Source organism: Moschus berezovskii, chromosome 13 (genome assembly GCF_049115385.1).
Source record: "Moschus berezovskii isolate FMDL1 chromosome 13, NW_MosBer_1.0, whole genome shotgun sequence".
In the NCBI taxonomy this organism is placed as follows: domain Eukaryota; kingdom Metazoa; phylum Chordata; class Mammalia; order Artiodactyla; family Moschidae; genus Moschus; species Moschus berezovskii.
In genome coordinates, this window is record NC_142472.1 from 38058461 (window position 1) to 38080632 (window position 22172).

A 22172-nucleotide genomic window follows, 5' to 3' on the forward strand; every position below is an offset into this window, starting at 1 on the left:
TGGCTCTATATCAACCTAGAGGGATGGGATGGGGAGGGAGATGGGAGGGAAGTTCAAAAGGGAGGGGATACATGAATACCTATGGCTGATTCATGTTGAGGTTTGACAGAAAACAGCAAAATTCTGTAAAGCAATTATCTTTTAATAGGAAACAGTAAAAAGAAAAAAAAGAAATTCTGGTTTGGTTGTTGCAGTGTTCTTGCTACATTTGACCCTGGTTCTGATGTTCAGTCTTTTCAAACTTTTTTTTTTCTCTTGTCTACCTATTAATATGGCTCATAAGTATTTGCTGAAAGATGGACATGAGATAGTAGATAAAATGAACTACAGTTAATAAGCTCTTAATTGTCGGTAAGGTGTGGTCCTATGGTCAGGTCGGAATCTTTCTAGCAAGGATGTGCCTCTCAAGTGTGTATCTCACCAGTCCTTTTGCATCTTTCCCATCTCCTTTCATGGGACAGGATGGCTGAAACTGTGTATTTCTCTTCCTGCAAGTAGGTTAGATGCTTATAAGACTCAGTGGGTTAGACTTTGGTGAGAGTTTCTCCTAAGGGAAGGTCTTGTCATAGTGCTCTGACAGCTTTCAGATAGAAATCCTCCTCGTGATGGAAGTACTAGAGGATTTTCGTCCAATTTTCACTGTAAAGACATGGTACAACTCCTGGAAAATAAAACTCAAAAAGCCTGGGGACGTTTTATAATATTCTATAATTCTTGAATTTGTCCGTCCTGAGCCTCCAGGAATTCTTCAGTTACAGTTCAGGTTTGTCTACCTGAGCACTGGTTCCCAAGGAGGTTTTGGTTCAGGGGATTTTGCTCTGGCAATTTGCATCCTCTTGTCTTTGTTTTCAGTTTTTGGACTAGCACTTTGCTTTATGACCTCACTTCTCTGATGGATCCAACAAAAGTTGTCATGTCTGTTTATTCAGCTTTTTACTTGTGGTCATGATGGATTGATGACTTTAAGCTTCTTATATGGTGGACTAGAAACTGAAAGTCCCCAAGGTTATTTTTAGTTCTTCCAAAAATGCATCTTGAGAACCTGGGTTTTATTTCTTTTCCTCATTTCTCTCTAGGAATTTTCTCAGATAACAATTCCAATATTGCTATGTAATCAGAGAATGTGGCCTTAACATTTCAAAGCCCAGTGAAGTGGGAGATCTATACAGAGGACAGAGAGTACAGTAGTTTGTGGTTATTTTAAGAATGTTTTGTTTAAAAGCTTAACAAGTATACATCTTTTTACTTCAGTGCTTTTCCAGACCAGAACAGAAAAGGCTGATTTTTTTTCCCCCATAAGATTGAAATCTTTTATAATATACTTACCAACTGCTCAATGTAGTGGAAAAAACAAAAGTATTTGTTCCATGGTTTCCTTTTTCAGAATGCTAAATTCTTAGCTCAAGATACTAGTACAGTGTACCCTTGTGTGTGTGTGTGTGTGTGTGTAATTGAACTTATAAAAGATTATAGCACTTTCAAATTAGATACCAGTTTATCATAGATCTCTGCATAATAAAAATATTTGTAAATATCAGCTAATACCCCATGTGAAGCAATATAAAGTATTCCATGAATCAATTATAAATGTAACTTAGACAATCAGTTCATTTAATTTTTACTTTTTTAGATTTGTAGTAGTTCAGTTTTAACTGCAGCATGAATATACATGCAACTCTGTGTGCATGTCCACTTTTCTTAGAGAACTGATGTCACCTTTTCATACTTTATGAAAGTTAATCTGGATAAAAGTGAATTTATTTCATCTTTTTCTTTTAAGCTGTTTGGCTCTTCTTTACAACTCAAAATTTGAACACCTAATTATTTCTTTTAATTATGCAGATAATATATGAAATTCATGAAAGTGAGAGCATTCGTCAAAATGTAAAAATCAGTCTATGTTCTGTCAGGTCCAGTTTTTACTGTGTATCCTTTTAGCTCTTTCCTTCCTCTCCTCCCCACCTTCCTTCCTTTTCTTTTTTTCTTCCCCCTTTTCTCCACCATTCTCTTTGTCTCTGTTGCTGCTGCTGCTAAATCACTTCAGTCGTGTCCAACTCTGTGTGACCCCATAGACGGCAGCCCACCAGGCTCCCCCGTCCCTGGGATTCTCCAGGCAAGAACACTGGAGTGGGTTGCCATTTCCTTCTCCAATGTGTGAAAGTGAAAAGGGAAAGTGAAGTCGCTCAGTCATGTCTGACTCATAGTGACCCCATGGACTTCAGCCTACCAGGCTCCTCCGTCCATGGGATTTTCTAGGCAAGAGTACTGGAGTGGCTTGCCATTGCCTTCTCCGTTGTCTCTGTTAAAGCATTGTTTTTAAAGGTTCAGGAACATATTCTTCTATCATTTCTCTTTTTACTGAGTTAGGATCAATCTCGGAGAAGGCAATGGCACCCCGCTCCAGTACTCTTGCCTGGAAAATCCCATGGTTGGAGGAGCCTGGTAGGCTGCAGTCCATGGGGTCGCTAAGAGTCAGACATGACTGAGCGACTTCACTTTCACTTTTCTCTTTCATGCATTGGAGAAGGAAATGGCACCCCACTCCTGTGTTTGCCTGGAGAATCCCAGGGACGGGGGAGCCTGGTGGTCTGCTGTCTATGGGGTCGCACAGAGTCAGACACGACTGAAGCGACTTAGCAGCAGTATCAGCAGCAGCAGCATGATCAATCTACTTTTAAGACAAAAACTACATATCATAAATTTAATGAATAAATACTACTCAGTGATTTGCATGTCCCATAATCCATTTAATCAGTTCCCTATTGTTTGGCATTTAGATTGATTTTGGTTTCATTAACACCTTAAGTGGGCTTCCCAGGTGGCTCAGTGGTAAAGAATTGAACTGCCTGTGCAGGAGACACAGGATATGCAGTTTTGACCCCTGAGTTGGTAACATCCCCTGGAGGAGGAATGGCAACCCTCTCCAGTATTCTTGCCTGGAAAATCCTATAGACAGAAGAACCTGACGGGCTATCATCCATGGGGTTGCAAAAAGTTGGAATGACCGAGCGCACACTCCAAATCACCTGAGCAGGACATTGTTACACATGCTTCAGTATATGTTTGTTCAGTCCTTTTCTTAGAATAGCATTTTCTGTTAATTTCATTATTTTTACCAGGATGCTAGTAGGTCTTGATGTTTCTCATCCATTTGTGTATCTCCAGCTTTTTTCATTTTAGTAGGCTTTCAAATTAATGTTGAAAAGAAAAAAAAACCCTTAATTTTACAATATTTGCAACTGTTGTTCCAGTAATTTTATGCATTCAAAAGGTGATTGTGGGTCATCATCGTCTGATCTTTAGGAATAAACTATGTACTTATGAGCAAGGTAAACTTTACCATGCTTTATCCTTTGAAAACCTAGCAGAAATGCTTTTGTTTTTCAAGGTAGCACTTATCTGATATTGTGCTGAAAAATAATGCACCTAAAATCTCTTTATATTTAAATAATCATACATGTTAACTGTATACTATGTAAATATATTATTTGTATTATATATACAGCACATAATCATATGCATGTTTTTTATATAACCACATATAGAAAATGTAACCATACGTAATATATAACCAAATATAATAAAGGTTTTTTAAAGTCATCAATATACTTTATTATTTTTCCTTACTTGATTCTTTTTGCTTAAAATGAAGTCAAATTTTCTAAGGTATCCTTGTGACCTTAAATTTTATCTACCATCAAAGATCAGGGAGGCTTACCCTCTGAACTGTATAAGTTTGTTAGTAGAGCCTTAGACATAGTTAGAATATTGGCCCTTTGTCCCAAGTTGTCTCTGGCAGCAGAGTAGAAGCAGGCAGGAAGGCTGTCACTTACAGGGCAAAGACTAATGGTAACTGAGAGTAGAGGCTGACTGTGATGGCTAAAGGTTCTGGTAACACAGTTCATATAAATTAGAAAGAGAAAGGTTTCTAGTCTGAGAAACAGTGTTGATGATGAGGTCATTCCTTGGGGGACAGTGCATTAAGCAGAGTGAGATTTTCCTGTTTCTTCCCTTCCTTCCTTTCTCCCTTCCATCTTTCCTTCCCTCCCCCCTTCCATCCTTCTTTCCCTCCTTCCTTCCCTCCCTTTCTCTTCCATCCTTCCTGTCTCCCTTTCTTTTTTTGGGAAGGGGTGTATAGAGATCGGAGATTCTGTACTTGGTGTGGATTAGTAAATCGTGGCCTGAGCATGCAATGTCTAGTTGAAGATGTTGACCAGTCAGTTGGAGTAGAGTCTTAAGTGAAAACCGTCAGAACTGAAAATTCAAGATTGGGTCCCAGCAATTAGCAATTGATGCCATTTGGCTGGCTGATTGTATTCCCTGCCCCCTTGTCAGTGGACACATAACTGTAGATAGTTGAATCCTTCATTTGACGGGGCTGACCCCTTCTCTGATGAATTTTAGTACTCTGGCATTAAAGGCCAGTGACACTCTGCTAATTTTGTAACATTCAAAACTTCTCATTTTTCTACCTCAACCTGCCACCCCAGTTTCCAAAAGGACTGGGGAAACTGGAGGGAAGGTCATCATCTCAGTAGAGGTTGAGGTCACTCTTGAAGTGATGGTATGTAATGGTTTTGTCCAGTAGGCATGGGATGAAATCCATATGTATAGTTCTGAATTTTCTAGTACATATAGTTCAGTTCAGTTCAGTTCAGTCGCTCAGTCATGTCCGACTCTCCGCGACCCCATGAATCACAGCACGCCAGGCCTCCCTGTCCATCACCAACTCCCGGAGTACACTCAAACTCATGTCCACAGAGTCGGTGATGCCATCCAGCCATCTCATTCTCGGTCGTCCCCTTCTCCTCCCACCCCCAACCTTTCCCAGCATCAGAGTCTTTTCCAGTAAAACATAAAAAATTAATAATATATTTTATTTATCCCAGTATAAACAAAATGTCATTTCAACATGTTTAATCAATTAAATGGAGGAGGAAATGGCAACCCATTCCAACATTCTTGCTTGGAGAATCCCATGGACAGAGGAGCGTGGTGGGGTACAGTCCATGGGATCACAGAGTTGATCCTGAAGTGACTGAGCAATCAATTAGAAATTAATGAAGTTTTCTGCATTCTCCTTTTCATATTAATTCTTCCACATCTAGTGTGTGTTTTATATATAAAGCACCTCTAGATTTGGGCTCAACATTTTTCAGCCGTTCTGTAGCTGCATGTAGCTAGTCACTACCCAGGCACCATAGATGTAGATTGTGTATGGATATCTAGGATATCCATAGATATCCTAATGGAAGTGAATTTGTGGTTTGCCTTTCCGGCATGTTCTCCTGTCTTCTAAAAATAGTCCTTCTTTTATTCCTATGAGTCTGAATCAGTAGTAGATGCTCTAAGAACCTACTAGCCACTACAGGTTTTCATATTTCCTAAGAAGGCACCCTTCTTCCTCTTCTGTATTAAGGGCATTGTTTCCTGTTTAATTTACGTAGCTTTTGGTGATTTAAATTTGTTCCTTTGATCCAGTACAGCTAGATGAAACTAGTTCATCTAGGAATCTTTGCCCTTATTTTCTGGGAAAATTTGGATATGAAGAAAGAAGACAAGAAATGAGAACAAAATTATAAAACCATCTTATAAAATGTTCCTAATTTCCCAATAACTAGGTGAAACTAAATTCTACAGTTCAACCAGGATGTATTGAATTCTGTGTTATCTAAAAGGTAACATTCCTAATGAAATTGAGAAAATATAGACAGGTTTATATTTCAATGCATATTGTGAAATACTTTGTTCTTCATAGAAGGGTTAGTTCTGGTTTCAGTGAAAAAAAAAAAAAAAGCCAAGTATCTGTCATCCAGCAAATTAGAATGAAAGCTCTATCTTCTAGTTTCTTATTGAAAGTTGAGTCAGCATATTCATTTGGGTAATTGCAGTTTCTTACATTGAAGGATTTTGAGACTAATTTAGTAGGTTCTCACTGGCTGTATCTAAGATTGAGGCCAGAAAGCTCCCTTAACTTGTTATATTAATATTGATATCCTTATAAGTTTCTTTCAGTTTCCGTAGCTTGGACTAATGAGCAAATTCTTGAAACTCCTTTCTGTAATCGTGGGAAAATTTGAATTTGCAGAAAGAAGAGAAATAATTAAAATAAAATTATAAAACCATCTTGTAAAATGTTTCTAATTTCTCATCAGGTGTATTTTTAAAGTCAACTATAGATAGTCTTTATAATCAGGTGTTAGTTTCTATTAATACTGGGATTGTATTTATGCTACAGGGTAATATAATCCAACATAAAATTAAGATTCTTTTGTAATGAGTTCATAATATCATTAATTATAAAATAGTGCTTTTTAGGTGGGGCAGCTGCCTTCACCTGCCCTTCCCCTTTGCCTCTCCCTTGACATTTGACCATTTCTGACAGCATTTTTCATTGTAACAACTATTGGGGTGAAGGGATGTTCTGAGATCTAGTGGTAGAAGGCAAGGGTGCTACCGAATATCTTATAATGCAAAGGACAACTGCTACAACAAACAACTCTCTGGGCTAAATGTGGTTGTTACAGATGTTGAAAAGACCTGATCTCAATGGATACCTGAGTTATAATAATGGACCTCCTTAACAAAACATTCTTCTCTCTGTGAGCAGCATTTAGCTTAGACTTAATTATTATGAAATAGCAAGAAAGGTAATAGAAACTTCCTGGATACAATGTGTTATGTTTGTTGTTGGTCAGTCATGAGTTGTGTCCAACTCTTTGCAACCCCATGGACTGCAGCATGTCAGGCCCCTCTGTCCTCCACTATCTCCTGACTTTGCTCAAATTTTTGAATTGGTGATGCAATCTAATCATCTCATCCTCTGCTGCCCTCTTCTCCTTTTGCCTTCAATCTTTCCCAGCATCAGAGTCTTTTACAGTGAGTCGACTCTTCGCATCAGGTGGCCAAAGTATTGGAGCTTGAGCATCAGTTCTTCACTGAATATTCAGGGTTGATTTCCTTTATGATTGATTGGTTTGATCTCCTTGCTGTCCAGGGGACTCTCAAGAGTCCTCTCTAGCACCATAATTTGAAAACATCCATTTTTCGCTGCTCAACCTTCTTTATGATGCAACTCTCACATCCATACGTGACTACTGGAAAAACCATAGCTTTGACTATAGAGACCTTTGTCGGAGAAGTGATGTCTCTGGTTTTTAATACACCATCAGGGTTTTCATAGCTTTTCTTCCAAGGAGCAGGCGTCTTTTAGTTACTTGGCTGCAGTCACCATCTGCAGTGATTTTGGAGCCCAAGGAAATAAAATCTGTCACAACATCCACTTTTTCCCCATTTAAAATGATGGGACCGGATGCCATAGTCTTGGTTTTTTGAATGTTGAATTTCAAGCCAGCTTTTTCATTCTCCTCTTTTTTATCAAGAGGCTCTTTAGTTCTTCTTCACTTTCTACTGTTAGAGTGGTATCATCTGCATATCTGAGGTTGTTGATTTTTCTCCCAACAATCTTGATCCCAGCTTGTGTTTCCTCCCATAATTTTGCATGATGTACTCTGCAAACAAGTAATCAGGGTGACAGCATACAGCCTTGACATACTCCTTTCCCAGTTTTGAACCAGTCCATTGTTCCATGGCCACTTCTGTTACTTCTTGATCTGCTTACAGGTTTCTTAGGAGGCAGGTAAGGTGGTCTGGTACTCCCACCTCTTGAAGAATTTTCCACAGTTTGTTGTGATCTACATAGTCAGAGGCTTTAACGTAATCAATGAAGCAGAAATAGATGTGTTTCTGGATCTTGCTTGCTTTATCCATGATCCAATCCATGATGTTGGCAATTTGATCTCTGGTTCCTCTGACTTTTCTAAATCCAGCTTGTACATCAGAGTTCTCAGTTCTTGTACTGTTGAAGCCTAGCTTGAAGGATTTTGAGCTTAAACCTGCTATCATGTGAAATAAGCACTGTTGTGCGGTAGTTTGAACATTCTTTGGCATTGCCTTCTTTGATATTGGAATGGAAACTGACCTTTTCCAGTACTGTGGCCCCTGCTGAGTTTTCCAAATTTACCACCATGTTGAGTGCAATACTTTAACTGCATCATCTTTTAGGATTTGAAATAGCTCAGCTGGAATTGGGTCACTTCCACTAGCCTATTTCATATTAATGCTTTTAAGGACCACTTGACTTCACACTCCAAAATGTCCACCTCTAGATAAGTAACCACACCATCGTGGTTATCTGAGTTGTTTAGACTTCCTTTGTATAGTTCTTCTGTGTATTCTTGCCGCCTGTTCTTAATCTCTTCTGCTTCTCTTAGGTCCTTACTGTTTCTGTCCTTTACTGTGCCCATTTTTGCATGAAGTGTTCTCTTGATAGCTAGTTTTCTTGAAGCGATTTCTAGTCTTCCCCATTCTATTGTCTTCCTTTATTTCTTTGCATTGTTCATTTCAGAGGACCTTTTTAATCTCTACTTGATATTCTCTGGAGCTCTGCATTCATTTGGTTATATCATTCCCTTTCTCTCTTGATTTTTGCTTCACTTTTTCCTCAGCTATTTGTAAAGCCTTTTCAGACAACCACTTTTCTATGTTGCATTTTTTTCTTTGGGATGGTTTTGGTCACTGCCTCCTGTACAGTGTTACGAATCTCCGTGCTTAGTTCTTCAGGCATTCTGATCCCTCGTATCTAATCCCTTGAATCTATTCATCATCTCCACTGTATAAACATAAGGGATTTGATTTAGGTCGTACCTGTATGGCCTAGTAAATTTCCCTACTTTCTTCAATTTATGGTCTGAATTTTGCCGTAAGGAGCCCATGATCTGAGTCATAGCTCCAGGTCTTGTTTTAACTGTCTGTATAGAGATTCTCCATCATTGGTATCAAAGAACATAATCTGATTTTGGTTGTGACCATCTGGTAATATCCATGTATAGAGTCATCTCTTGGGTTGTTGGAAAAGGGTGTTTACTATGACCAGCGTGTTTTCTTGACAAAACTCTGTTAGCCTTTGCCCTGTTTCATTTTGTTTTCCATGGCCAAACTTGCCTGTTATTGCCGGTATCTTTTGACATCCTTCTTTTGCATTCCAGTCCCCTATGATGAGAAGGATATTTTTGTTGTTGTTTGCTCTAGAAGGTGTTGTAGTTCTTCATAGAAACTGATCAATTCAGCTTCTTTGGCATCAGTGGTTGGGGCATAGACTTGTGATGTTGAATGATTTGCTTTGGAAATAAAGCTAGCTCATACTGTTGTTTTTTTGGACACTTTGGTTGACTATCGGAGCTACTGTATTTCTTCTAAAGGATTCTTGCCCTTAGAAGTAGATACAATGGTCACAGTACTAGATGTAATGGTCATCGAATTCAGTTCGCCCATTCCTGTCCATTTTACTTCACTGGTTCCTAAGATGACCATGTTCAATCTTGCCATCTACTGCCTGACTACATCCAGTTGACCTTGATTCGTGAACCTAACATTCCAGGTTCCTATGCAGTATTATTCTTTACAGCATCGGACTTTACTTTCACCACCGGGCACATGACTGAGCCTTGGCCCAGCCACTTTATTCTTGTTGGAGCTGTTAGTAATTGTAGTTCACTCTTCCTCAGTTGGATATTGGACGCCTTTTGACCTGGGGAGCTCATCTTCCAGTTTCATTTCTTTTTGCCTTTTCGTACTGTCCATGGGGTTTTTGAGGCAAGAATACTGAAGTGAGTTGCCATTTCCTCCTCCAGTGGACCACATTTTGTCAGAACTCTTCGGTATGACCTGTCTGTTTTGGGTGGTCCTGTGTGGCATGGCTCATAGCTTCATTGAATTATGCAAGCCCCTTTGCCTTGACAAGGCTGTGATCCATGAAGGGGACAGTGAGTTATACAGGTTCAAAATTGTACTGCTTCCATTTTTGTGGGGCTGGCTATTAAGAGGCTGGAGGAAGAAACAAGGTCTAAATAAATGCCATGCAGCTCCATAATTCCTTAATAAAAAGTATATTTCAGAGTTCTGTTGAGTAAACTTTGTCTCTTTTCTGATTTTCCTTGTGTTGCATTTTAGAACTTTAAAAGTACTGTTTTATGGAGACAGCAACCATAGATTTTATTTATCTACACACACACTCTCTTTCACAGCCTTTATAGAAATTCTCATGTGGCATAAAGATGAGTGATGAAATCACACGCACAGGTGGGGGAGGGGCATTCAAGACGATAGGAGCCCTGGTAATGGCATGGAGGTGTTAATATCACTGGCTTCATATTGCCCTGAAACACAGATTTTAAACTTGCAGTCGCTTGGATTTTTGTTTCCTATGTAGTTCTGGTTTCCTCAAATAACTTGGTAATTTTTCCACAGCTCAAATTACAGGTTACTCTGTAGGTTTGTTCTCCTACAGAGAATATGTTGTAGTTGTAAATATCTTTCTTTAAAATAATGTGTTTCTGGGTAATGATGTGAAGGAGAACCATAAGAAGAGGCTTTGAGCACTGGATCAAATAACATTTGATTGCCAGGAAGGGCTATCAGACACCACACGGTCATGCCCAGCAGTTGGAGAATGCTACGCGTCTTCACTGAGAGGCCTGTGGCAAGGTGAGCTGTGTCTCTGCTATTGGTGTTCATCCTCACAGTTTAAAACGGATAAAATAGTTCGCTGCTGCTGTTCATCATGAGAAATATATATTAATTGTGTCGCTCAATCTTTCATGAATTCCTACTAATGGTATTTTTATCAAATCTGCCATTTTCATTCTAGTTATATAATAGTTCATATAGAGAAATCACACACATAAAACTATGAGGTCTCTGCAAAGTTTAGTAGAATGGTTGAAACAGGATAACTGCTGCTGCTGCTGCTAAGTCACTTCGGTCGTGTCCGACTCTATGCGACCCCACAGACGGAAGCCCACCAGGCTCCCCCGTCCCTGGGATTCTCCAGGCAAGAACAGTGGAGTGGGTATAGTATAACTACTACTACTAATTAAAATTCTTTAATATTAACTAACTGTTAAAATGCTTTGTACTGAAGTATCTGATATGCATGATCTCAGTGAATCCTTAAAATCTGTGAAGTAGACTGCTTTCTGTATTTTACAGATAAGAAAACTGAAAGCACGAGAATGTCGTAACCCAGAAAATGTGTTCCTGGCCCCATGTTCTGGGCAATCTTCTATTCTAACTTACACTTCTGTGTAATTGTTTAAAGTGTACAGAAAAAAAGCACAGACCTGGAAGATAGAATGCTTTTTTTAAAAAGTGAAAGGTTCAGTAGTCAGAATTCTTGGAGATGGAATTAGATAAAGTGAAAGTAGATATGTAAGAGCATTACCAGTAAAAATGTCAAATTAGTACAGAATTTGATATCATTAGTTATTACAACTGAAAACATTGTTTGAAGAATCCGGAGAGATAACGGCTAGAGGTGGACGTACCTGGAAGCTGACAGATTTAATTTTGGGTTGAGCCTATGCATTTTGCTTTTGGCAGCTAACTAGTGATGTCTTTCTCCATTGCATTCCCTCGACCTAGAGGTTTGAGGAAGAGAGGAAAGACCTTTCCAGTGATGTGTCTTATATGATTGTCCAGGCGATGCAGTGGTTGCACCATTGTATTTTGATATAATCCTTTAAAAGCAATTACTTTTGTTTCACATTTTAATAACGTGACAAATACTACACAGAGCTTTTACATGCTTTGACAATCCTTCTTAGATAAAATAAACAGTAAAGGTCATTTGTCTTAGCTTTACTTTTTTCAAACATACTTAAGAAACAACATCATGCCTAAGGTTTTCAAGGAATGTGAGATATTTGTTACAAAATCTTAACCCAATAATATGTTTAACATATAAAATAAGGCAGGGAATATAAGACCTGGTTTATTTACTGGCCACTGTGGAGACCCTTGTGGCTGATTGTTTCTTTTTGATTTCGTTAGAATAGTTCTAATGAAAAAAAGTGAACTTATATTTTTGTTTTTCCTCAGATTTATTTATTTTTTTTGCATATTCCCAATTCTTCAGTGCTGTTTCTTCAGGCTATACCAGAGACGAGCACTCAACAGCTCATGTTTTAGTAAGATAATCCATTTTGGGTTTGATAAGGACCCATTTGACATCACTGTAGATCAGGAAAGGTGGAGATATAGGTTAATAGTCATTTCCTTTGTTTCCTACAGAAAATAAATGACTTAATTTTTGATAGTAATCTTCATTGTCCCTAGGCACAGAAGACCAGTGATGTTATTTCATTACATATTCTGTTCAGTGTTCTGCATTTTTTTCATTACTGTCCAAATGACTTTTCATAAAGTGGCAAGGAATATGTTAATATATAGTACTCTTAAACTCATACTTTGGCAAGTACCTATTTTAAGTTTTGATAACCATGAAAGTCTGTAAAACACTAAATCCCAGGAAAAAAATGAAAGTAAAGACATAGTTAATTCTTGTCTTGAATATGTAAGCTTATGAGATGACTTCTGTATATAGTTTTTTCCTCTTATTTCAGCCAAACCTGTGTTTCCAAGTTTGAATAAATTTGACTCTATTAGTATCTATTATAATATTGAAACATACTCAGCTTGTGAGACATTTTCTTCAGTGCATAATATTGAAAGCAAAATGAGTAAATTTGCTTCCTGAGTAAGCAAAAAGGTATGGAAATTAAACAGTATACCCAAATATTCATGTATCCCAGAGTGTAGTAGGTCCTTTACGGGATGTTGGAGGACTCTGTGGCATGTTTGGCTTTTCCTACTGGACTTCCTGCCTCAGGCTTCGTATACAATGTAGAAAACAAATGTCATTCTTAACATTTCTGCTGACGCTCACCCCATACTTCCTCTTCCTTGTCAGTCATCCAAAGCTGTTCCTTCTTCCTGTAAACTGTCTCTCAAAGAATCTTCCTCCTCCTTATTCCCACTGCCACTGCCTTGGGTCAGGATTCTATTCTTGCATCAAGTTCTATATGTATATAAGCCATCTTCCAAAGCAAGTCCAGTGCTAGCTTTCCAAACACAAACGTTAAACACATTATGCTTTTGTTTCATGATGCCCCGCCACCTGTTGTGTGTTGCCCGAACACATTTCTTCCTCACTTACCTTCAGTTTTCTCAAGGGCAGGAGTCTTTCTCTCTTATTCACTTGGGCCTCTTTCAACTAGCACATTGCAGTCACTAAAAAACACTTTTCAGTGAATTACCGTACCGTAGGACTGATGCTAAAGCTGAAACTGCAATACTTTGGCCACCTCATGCGACGAGTTGACTCACTGGAAAAGACTGATGCTGGGAAAGGATGAGGTAGGAGGAGAAGGGGATGACAGAGAATGAGATGGCTGGATGGCATCACCGACTCGATGGAGGTGAGTTTGAGTGAACTCCGGGAGTTGGTGATGGACAGGAAGGCCTGGTGTGCTGTGTTTCATGAGGTCGCAAAGAGTCGGACACGACTGAGCGACTGAACTGAACTGAACTGATAAGACCATTTGCCAGTTAACACCAAGGTACTTATCTGCTCTTATCTCTAGTTTCTTTTCCAGTGAACCACAGGATGTTCCAGCCACACGATATCCTTTGTGAATTTCATTGCCCTTCATTGCTTATGCTCCTCTTCCCATCTGGAGAAAGAAATGGCAACCCACTCCAGTATTCTTGCCTGGAAAATTCCATGGACGGAGGAGCCTGGCAGGCCGCAGTCCATGGAGTTGCAAAGAGTCAGACACGACTGAGCACACATGTACCTCTTCCCATCTGTTTCTCAGCAACCAGTTATCACCTGGGTTGGATGAACTCCGGGCATGAAATGATTTTAGATTTATTTACATTTATTCTTTTCATTAGCTTAGCAAACATTTACTGAGCACATACTGTGTATTGTATGGGTGTGTGCTCAGTCACTCAGCTGTGTCCGACTCTTTGTGACCCGATGGACTCTAGGCTCCCAGCCTCCTCTGTCCATGGAATTTCCCAGGCAAGAACACTGGAGTCGGTTGCCATTTCTTACTCCAGAGGATCTTCCTTACACAGGGATTGAATCCCACATCTCTTGTATCTCCTGCATTGGCAGCCAGGTTCTTTACCATCGAGCCACCTGTTAGACACACAGTAAAACTGGGGATAGGTATATTCTTATGAACAAAAAGACAAAGTCATGATCATCCTGGAACTTACATTCTGGTGTAATAGCACATAAAGAATTTGTCAGCTAGTGATGGAATAGAATATACAGAGGCTTGGAGGACCAGCATATTTGGCCTGGTTGAGGTGTAATCTGAGCAGAATGGTGGCCAACAGGGTTGGATAACTGTTTAGAGGTACATTGGATGAATGGTTCAAGGTACTTGTTCTAGAACAAGGTAAATCTTCAGGCACGGCTGAATGACTGAACACACAGACACACACACACACACACAGACACACACACACAGACACACACACACACACACAGACACACACACACAGACACACACACACACACACAGACACACACACAGACACACACACACAGACACACAGACACAGACACACACACACAGACACACACACACACACTCTCTCTCTCTCTCTCTCAATCTCTCTCTCTCTCTCTCTTCAGAATGACCTAACATCATCTCCCTTCAGTGTGTCCCATGATCAGCCCACCTTTGCCTTGCTCCTCCCACTGTAGTCCTGGTTCTCAGCCTTTTGATGTAACAGCCTGCAGGACATTAGCCAGAGTGGCTGAGATACTGCTGGGCTCATGCAGCTTTGAAGGCAGTGTCAAAGTACCGAGTAGTTAAGAATCTCTATCTCGGGTAGCAATAGAAAATAGATATTAGTCTCAGATATAGATTAGTAATCATTTTTGTAATCTTGGACAGATTGCTTAATCTTTCTGAACCTGAATTTTCTTGTCTAATATGCACATAGTAAAAAAAAAAATTGTTGGGAGACTAGAAGACTAGAATGGAACTCTATAAAACTTCCTTTGTTCACTGATGTTTCCTAAATACCTCGACAGTGCCTAGTAGTCGCTGTTTTTTGAATGAATGAATGATATAACAAATATAAAGCGCCTGAAACACTTGGTACCTAAATGCTCAGTAAATGGTACTTTTTCTTGTTATTATAGTTGTTTTTGTATATGTAAGTGTTATAGTTGTTACACAATTATATTTTGAAATTGTGAGACCCTGCAGTTGTATTGTGGTTGTGTTGCACCAGTTTTCCTAGTGTTAACCTTGTTTCTATTCTCTGGTCCCTGGCTTGGCCCCATTATCTCTTGTAGTGCCTCATGGTTCACAGACACGGCTTGGATAGAATGAAATAACTTGGCCGTAGCAGAGACCCTCACTGCATGTTTAAGGAGAGATTGGTCAACTCATGACCAAATAATTCAGAATATGAATGACAAAATAAGTTGTATTACTGTCTGTATTAATGCTGGGGTGGAAATTAAGTGCTCGGATGACATTTCTAAAAATTGCAGTGAAACTATCTATTATTTTAATAATTTAGCACTTTGTGCTGTGTACTAAGTCACTTCATTTGTGCCCAACTCTGCGACCCTGTGGACTGTAGCCAGGCTCCTCTGTCCATGGGATTCTCCAGGCAATAATGCTGAAGGGGTTTCCATCTCCTCCTCCTGGGGGTCTTCCCGACCCTTTACCAACATAGAAGACAGTGATTCTTGCTATCAGGAAAATACAAGTTACTGCATTGCATGTGCAGTTTTTACCAGTTCTTAAGAAAGACACAATTCCATGTTTCAGTGTGAGGTGATTATGGAAGGGTTTTGTTTTTGAGACTGAAGACAGATATTTCAGAAAAATGTATATATGGATCATTGAAACCACTGAAGGGGATTTAAGTTGTGAGTCCCAGTGTGTCTATAGTTTGACTTCTAGTGGTCCCAGTTAAATATGGTCATTAATGTGACATCCACTCTGCCATGCTGCAAAGCAGTGAAACATGAAAGTCTGGGCCAGAGTGGCAGTCTGCGTTTGAACTAGTGTTTATTTTGTACCATTGGAGGTGCTCTGATTATGTGTTTGCCCACTGCAAAATTGATTTACCAGTGTTGAGGCTATGTGAGCTTAGAAAAATAAGCTTTTATACTTTAAGTGATTATAAATTATATGTGAGGCCCAAATGTATGTCTCTTGAATGTAAAAGGTAGAAGACGGAGTTCCTGTATCATCTTAAGTACATGAAACTATTGTGAAAACATTGAATGAGCCATCGAGGACAGGATTATTTTCAAAACAGGTAGCAGATGAGATTACCACAGATTTTTCTGGCTGTTGAATTCAGGATGGGACTGACTTAATTAATTATGAGATGTTTCTAGGATAGGGATGTATAATCGTAAGAAGCCAAGTAAATAATGTTGAAAGATTGATTTAAAGAAGAAAATGTGAAATAGCTTTGATACCAGTGACTTATTTGAATTCTTATGTTATTCCCCAAAATGTTGATACCTCGCTGGTGATTGGAAGTTGCACATCCCACTTGTTCAGTGACTGAATCAGCTCAGCCTGAGAGGAACCATTGATGGAGATTCAGGAGTTCCTGTCTTGGGGCCTTCAGTAAGGTGCTCGTGTCTTTTCCCATGTTGATGCGGGTTGCCTGTGAGCATATGTGCGCAGAGAAAGAGGGAGTAAGAAGGGAAGGGAGAGAGGAGTGTGGTGGATGGGAGCTTCGCTAGGACGCAGGCTCATTTGATTTGGAATCAAGCTGCACCAGTTGCTAGTTGTGTGACCTTGGACAGTTTAACCTCATTGTGTCTCAAATGCCTCATCTTCCGATAACAGAGTCTTTACCTCTTGGTTTACTCTAAGGACTAAATGAGTACAAATCTCTTAGCACAGCGTCTAGTCCATGGTAGATATGCAAATAGTAGGTGTTATTATTTGTTTGTTGTTGTTTAGTTGCTTAGTTGTGTCTCTTTGTGACCCCATGAACTGCAGCCCACCAGGCCCTTCTGTCCATGGGATTCTCCAGGCAAGATTTCTGGAGTGGGCTGCCATGCCCTCCTCCAGGGGATCTTCCCAACCCAGGGTTTTAACCTGTGTCCCTGAGTCTCAGCAGGCAGATTCTTCATGGCTGAGCCACCGGGAAAGCCCATTGTGTGTGTTACCAAGATATTAATAATAGTAAAATGATAGTTATTTTATACTACCTGTTGTTGCATAACAGCAGATAATGGAAGCCTTGACTGGAGACTGTTCTAATCTCTGAGATGTGTTGATCCTTACAAAGAGCAAAAATTCACTCATTCTCTTGCATTTCAGCCAAAATTTGGAGTTGGATAAAATAGTTAATGTCTTCTCTGAAGAAATGACCTATTGGTTGAATGGCATGAAGGCTTGAAAAAGTTGTTACCATTGTTGATTTTGTTGTTATGTTAGAATTGAGTCAAAAAGGGTGGTGATTGACTTTTGTATGAAGTGGTTTTTAAGCAAAGCCTAATTTCCTTATAATCTGATACTTTTGCTTTTCGTATAGAAAGTGAAAGTCACACAGTCATGTCCGGCTCTTTGCAACCCCATGGACTGTAGCCCCGAGGCTCCTGTTTCTATGGAATTCTCCAGGCCAGAATACTGGAGTTGGGTAGCTATTCCCTTCTCTAGGGGATCTTTCCAACCCAGAGATTGAACCCAGGTTTCCTGCATTGCAGGCAGATTCTTTACAGTCTGAGCCACCTGGGAAGCCCCAAAAAAGTAGTCAAAGGGTGATGCTTTTCACCACTTGGTATGTTTGCCTTAGGGCTTCCAAGGTGGCCCTAGTGGTAGAGAACCTGCCTGCCAGTGCAGGAGACCTAAGAGTCACGGATTCCATCCCTTAGTTGCAAAGATCTGCTGGAGGAGAGCATGGCAGCCCACTCCAGTGTTCTTACCTGGAGAATCGCGTGGACAGAGGAGCTTGGCTGGCTACAGTCTACAGGGTCTCAAAGAGTCATATACAACTGAAGCGACTTAGCACACAGGCACGCATGTTTGCATTATAAACTCTTCAGAATCTTTTCTGAACGTATCTCAACCAGTTTGATGCATGCATCCTGAATTGCTGCTGTGTCCCTCTGATCACTGTTGAATGTAACATGGGCATGGGTGGGGGCGATTCATATTTCTCATTCAGTTCAGTTCAGTTCAGTCGCTCAGTCGTGTCCGACTCTCCGCGACCCCATGAATTACAGCATGCCAGGCCTCCCTGTCCATCACCAACTCCCGGAGTACACTCAAACTCATGTCCACAGAGTCGATGATGCCATCCAGCCATCTCATTCTCCGTCATCCCCTTCTCCTCCCGCCCCCAACCTTTCCCAGCATCAGAGTCTTTTCCAGTGAGTCAACTCGTCGCATGAGGTGGCCAAAGTATTGCAGTTTCAGCTTTAGCATCAGTCCCTCCAATGAACACCCAGGATTGATCTCCTCTAGAATGGACTGGTTGGATCTCCTTGCAGTATAAGGGACTCTCAAGAGTCTTCTCCAACACCACAGTTCAAAAGCATCAATTCTTCGGCGATCAGCTTTCTTCACAGTCCAACTCTCACATCCATACATGACCACAGGAAAAACCATTGCCTTGACTAGACGGACCTTGGTTGGCAAAGTAATGTCTCTGCTTTTTAATATACTATCAAGGTTGGTCATGACTTTCCTTCCAAGGAGGAAGCGTCTTTTAATTTCATGGCTGCAATCAGCATCTGCAGTGATTTTGGAGCCCAAAAAAATAAAGTCTGACACTGTTTCCACTGTTTTTCCATCTATTTCCCATGAAGTGATGGGACCAGATGCCATGATCTTTGTTTTCTGAATGTTGAGCTTCAAGCCAACCTTTTCACTCTCCTCTTTCACTTTCATCAAGAGGCTTTTGAGTTCCTCTTCACTTTCTGCCATAAGGGTAGTATCATCTGCATATCTGAGGTTATTGATATTTCTCCTGGCAATCTTGATTCCAGCTTGTGCTTCTTCCAGCCCAGCGTTCCTCATGATGTACTCTGCATATAAGTTAAATAAGCAAGGTGACAATATACAGCCTTGACGTACTCCTTTTCCTACTTGGAACCAGTCTGTTGTTCCATCATTACCTTTAGCCAAACATTGGAGATTCATGATGGAAACATATTTAAATGAATATATCCTGCATCTTGAGAAATCACAAATCTCAGTAGATATTTTTGGCTTTTGAAGGGAAACCTGGTTTAAAAATTAGATTTATAGAATGTTGACTAGTTTGTTCTTTATTGCTTAAATTGTGCAAACTGGATAACCCATATTCTGGAGGAGGGAGAGGAGGGGACCTACATTCTGAGAATTGGAGGATTCCAGTCTACCATTCCAGATTGTAGTAGTTGACTTGGAAAGTCATCCTTGTTCTCTGTTTTTTATGGGAGATTATCAGTGAGCATCATTTTTTTCTCCTTCCTCCATGTTCCGTTCAGAATACTATGAGATGCCAGGATTGAGCACAGTTGTTTTATACCTCCTTTGATTGGGAGAATTAGTATCAGCTGGACTGCTAAGCACCAAATCTTATTTGGCAAGTACGAATGTCCAGAGTACCTCTGATCCAGTGCACATGTAACTGATCCACAGGCAGCTAATCTGATGGTAAATTTGGCTGTAATTGATACAGTTTATGCATATGAAATAAGTAGCATAGGTATATGGATGTGTGCATGAATATAAACACATGCACATAAATTATATAGGGTTGTATAATATCACAAAGTTTGTCACAACATAAAGAGTAACATGTTACTAAAATTGATGACTGTAATTTTATTTTCCTCTGGGGACTCAATCGGGCAATTGGATTCTCCTGTAAATGCATTTTGATCAAGATCACGGCAAGATATGTTTGACAGCCATTTCAAATTATTACAGTTTGTTACATATTTGAAGTCTGCAGTCAATTGAGACTGTATGTATCTGATTTTAGCTTAGATAGGTAAATCTATTGTGTTTTCTTCCAAGGACTATACTCGTAATGCTGTGAAATTATCACTTGCTTTATAAAAACCATACACCTTGTTGGATGGTCTGGAATATGGTGTGATGCACGGAATATGAGTGTTTCTCTTTATGCTAAACAAGGTTAGAATCATGAATGCAGAGATTAATATCCTTCATGTGTGTCTAGTATAAGTTTCAGGCATATATACAGATTGAATCTGTACTAGTTGCAAGAGTTTCTTAAAGATTGATTCCTTAGCTGTGAACCGTGTTATTTATGATGTTTATTATGGCTGTGCTTTGGCTGATCCTGGAAAAACCAGGGGAAGATAAATATTTGCAGGGCAAACTTTATTTAAAAAGAAAGTTTTTTTGGAAAACGTATTGGGTTTGTGTTGACTTTTACATGAAACTGACATGTAATCGTGTCTTTAACACATCTAGAATTATTTGAGTGCAACAACAGCAATAGAAATGATATTGCAAGTGCGGTGATATTTAAATGTACTCAATGGAATATGAACCCACTCAGGTTTTTATGATTTATCTGTTTTTAACTTCAAAGGCTCTGGTTAGCTTGCCTTTTTTTTTTAAAAAAAGAATGAGTTGATGATCACAGCCAGCCAGGAAAACAGCTGAAGTATATCAGCTGTAAATTGGTACAAAGCACTAAAAGGGACATTAGCCTCTAATCAGATTCTAACAGTTCGTTAAACCTGCCTTTCCAGAATCGTTCTTTGTCTTTCCCCTTTCTTTGCAAGGCATCTTCTTCCCTTTCCACCTGGGGAAGACCTCCTCTGGGGTAGGAAACTATATCAACTCATCCTTCATTGTCTACCAGCCAAACAGCCTCCCAGAGGCTTTGTTAGGGCGAATTCCTGGCTGCTGTGAAGGACTGGGCACTTGAGGGTTGGGTACCTCCTTCCTAGGCTTCCCTGAGGCTGAGAGGGGGCAAGCCCAGCTGGTCACTTCCAACCGTGAAAGCAGGTGCCCCATTGGGATTTGAGGTCCATGCCTGATGTGTAAGCAATCCATCAGTCTCCCTGAAAGGATTTTAAGCTTGGAACAAATGCACTGAGCTCACCAGTTAAACACCAGACTTCCTCCTATTCTAAGCCGTGAGGGTGTGAAAATCCCTCCAAGATACGAACAAATCAAAAGCAAACATTAAAAAAAGTATCCTATCAGTGTTAATAATATTGTACTTTTCTAAGAGAAAAACATGACAGTAATTTTCTTTTTATTCCCTAACAAACTAGGTAGTATGGAATTTCTGAATACTCATTAGTTAGCTTTAGTGTAAATTTGCTTTTTCTTCTTGCTGTTGGTTTCTCTGAGCAAATATTTGTCATGAGTGGCTCCATACATTTTATTTCTTAGAGTATTTTTGTTAAACAAAAAAGAGAGTCAAGAAATGGGAGAAATAATTAGAGCTTCACCATGCTGCGCTCTGTTGGTATTATTTGGTAATAAAAGCACTTAATTTATGATGTGTTGAAGTGGGAGTTTTTATTTAACTGTCTGCTGGGGAGAAAAGCAACTCCATGAATGGGGAAAACTTCATGGTTTAGAAGTGATTTTAACCTTTGTCACCATGTAGGCAAACATTTAGAAAATGTCTTTTTTCTTTTAGTAAGACCACTTAAGTGTCATGGTTACATTCTATAACCGAGCAAAGAAACTATCCTAAAAATTCAGTCAGACTGAGTGATTTTAATTTCTGGGTTCAGTCAGTATTTGAGAGTAAAGTTGGCATTCTCAACATATTTTAAAACAGCCTGATTTTGGCCTGAAGCAAACACTGATGTGTAGCTTTATGACTCCCTTCCTAGGTTATTGATTTCAGAAAATCCCCAAAGTCGTGGAAATTAGTCAAAGACAACTTTGATTTAATCTTTTTATAAATGTTGTTGGAAATTCTATTGAATCACATAGAAGTAAGGTTTTCCTTTCAAGAGGTGGTAAATGGAGCCAGACATATACCAGAACAGAAAACAAATTGTTGTTTATTCTTTGATTATGATTTCATCTTAAGAATGCATTCTTAATCCAAGACTTACGTTAGTTGTTTTCGAAGATGTTTGAGGTTGATAGGTAGAAATTTTCATTAAGTCAGGTATGCCACAATACCAGAATTAACTGTCTAGTATTATAGTTTCTTGCTTTTAAAATTATTTAGACTTTGACAGGAATATGAGAGTATATAAATTATTGTGATCTGTTTTCTTTTTTATGGGTTTCTGTATGCAGTGCAACCTCCAAAGCTAAAGGAATAAAGGA

At 39.5% G+C, this 22172-nt stretch overlaps 1 protein-coding gene across 3 annotated transcripts in view; it reads left to right on the forward strand.

Annotated features, from left to right (window-relative positions):
• The window catches only part of KLF12 (KLF transcription factor 12), a 555324-nt gene that overhangs the window by 229822 nt on the left and 303330 nt on the right, over positions 1-22172 (forward strand). The window lies entirely within an intron of this gene.